Genomic DNA, 2,266 nt, shown 5'->3' with positions numbered 1-2,266 from the left:
CATTCACTGTTTGAGTTTTCTCTTTTTCCCTTGACTCCAAAACTTTCCCACATTTCAACTCAATAGCCTTCACTTGCTATTTTGGATTCGTCTCTGTGTTACTTGGCAAGGTGCCTTGCTCTCTACTTGCTATCATCTTCGCTAATTGACCAATCTGATTTTCAAGTCCCTTAATCGACGCATCCTGATTTTGAAGTCTAGTTTCAGTGGATGAAATAAACTTAGACATCATTGCTCCAAGTTGGACTTTTCTTCTCTAGGAGGATCGGATCTGTACATCGGTTGTTTGCCATATTGTTGTCCTCCTTGCGGTCTAGTCTGACTGTTTTGACCGTCCCATGAGAAGTTAGGATGTTGCCTCCACCCAGGATTGTATGTGTTCGAATAAGGGTCATGCCTTGGGCGGTTGTGGACTCATACTTGATTCACTGGCGCCTCATTTTGCACATAGAATGGATTGTCGTCTTGACAATCCTTCGCATAATGTTCCCCTCCACACTTTTCACAGAATATCTCTTGGAGACGCATCGCCGTGCCACCCACATTCAAGCCGTATATTTTCCTGTTTAAAGCATCAAGTTGTGCAGTAGTAGCAGAAAAATCAGTTACCTGGTGCACTCCTGCACTTCTCCGCTGGTTGTTCCTGTCAGATTGATGATGATAACTGCTAGCAGCCATCTCCTCCAACAACTCATATCCTTCTTCCGCAGTCTTCCTCAAAAGGTTCCCACACGCAGCAGCATCTATCATAGTACGGTTAGGAGTAAGCAAACCGTAATAAAATGATTGAACGAATAACCCAAGTGGTAACTCGTGATGTGGGCATCTTCGTAGTAGGTCCTTGAAGCGTTCCCATGCCTCATATAAATATTCCTGATCGAATTGAGCGAATGTTGTAATGTCTGCCCGCAGCTTCATGGTCTTGGAGGGAGGGAAGTATTTGATGAGAAATGCTTTCGCCATGTCCTCCCATGTAGCGATCGAACCTACATGCAAACAATTTAACCACGCTTTAGCTTTATCACGTAAGGAGAAAGGAAATAAACGCAATCTAACAGCATCATCAGAAACTCCAGTGAATTTAAAAGTATCGCAGTCCAAGAAAATCCGCGATGTGCGTGTTTGGATCATCCACTGCAGTTCCTCCGAATTGGACTGTGTTCTGAATCATCTGGATTATGGCTGGCTTGATTTCAAAGTGATTTGCCCGCACGATAGGTCTCACAATGCTGGGGCGTGCACCCTCCAAAGAAGGTTGGGCATACTCCAGCATCGGTATGCGGCGTGGCATCTCGACTTGTCTATTTTCACGCTGTTCCTCCTCACGTTCTGGCTCGTGTCTCTCCATCAATTCTTTAAGCCTTTGTTGTTGTCTTCTCCTGCGGAAGGTTCTTTCAATTTCAGGATCAAACTCAAGCTCCATGTCAAGTGACTTTGGCATGCACTGAAAGAGATATCTGTAATAAAATATGAAGTGTTATCTCAAGAGAAATAAAATAATGCTAAAGGAAATAACTAAAAATAAAATTGTAGATTAACATTCCCCGGCAACGGCGCCAAAAACTTGATCGAGCAAAACTTGCACAGTAAAATCCCCAATAAAAATATGATTTTGTATGCTCAAAATGAATCGCAAGTGCACGATGTCAAGTTATAATATAGTGTACGTGAGTACGAGTATCGTTCCACTGAAGACTGTGTTTTACAATTGTTATTTTCAGTTATTGAACATTTAGCAACGAAAAGTGATTTGATTGTTTTATTACTACTAAAATAACATAAGAATGCAAATAAAAAATTCAAAATCAAGTAATAAGATATGATGTCTAAAATGGTTGAGTAAAATTCAGTGAAAAATGGATTTGTTGGGAATCTCGGTTCACCTACCCATCGTTAATTAATTCATTCATTCGATCGTGATCTACGCTTCCGACAGGATTTCCTAATCTATTGAACACACTCTCTCGAGCTATGCCAAACTAATTCTACTCAATGAAGTAATTAAATATCTTTAATTATTTATCAAGAGCGAATCGCATTTCGATCTATGAAATCCCCTAATTTTCGACCCTAAGGACTATGACTATCGGCACGTATCCAATTTCATATATCTATGTAAATTGTAGATCCGCGAATTATACTACTCGATCCTATCACTCGTTATTCTCTCGAACTCACTCGTGATACGAAAACGTCGTTAAAGTTAGCTACGCTTTAATGACACAATAAAACAGTAGTAAAATCAAGAATAACGCACAATCGAAAT

The 2,266-nt window shown here is 40.4% G+C and overlaps 1 non-coding gene across 1 annotated transcript; it reads left to right on the top strand.

The window, feature by feature from the left end:
• Positions 1–808: 808 nt before the first annotated feature.
• LOC140837519 (small nucleolar RNA R71) lies at positions 809–914 on the top strand. The gene has a single exon (XR_012119351.1). It is a non-coding gene; the product is annotated as a small nucleolar RNA R71 (small nucleolar RNA).
• The last annotated feature ends 1,352 nt before the right edge of the window (positions 915–2,266 follow it).

This window comes from Primulina eburnea, chromosome 7 (assembly GCF_022965805.1).
Source record: "Primulina eburnea isolate SZY01 chromosome 7, ASM2296580v1, whole genome shotgun sequence".
Classification (NCBI taxonomy): Eukaryota; Viridiplantae; Streptophyta; class Magnoliopsida; order Lamiales; family Gesneriaceae; genus Primulina; species Primulina eburnea.
This window is presented reverse-complemented; position numbering and strand designations above follow the sequence as displayed.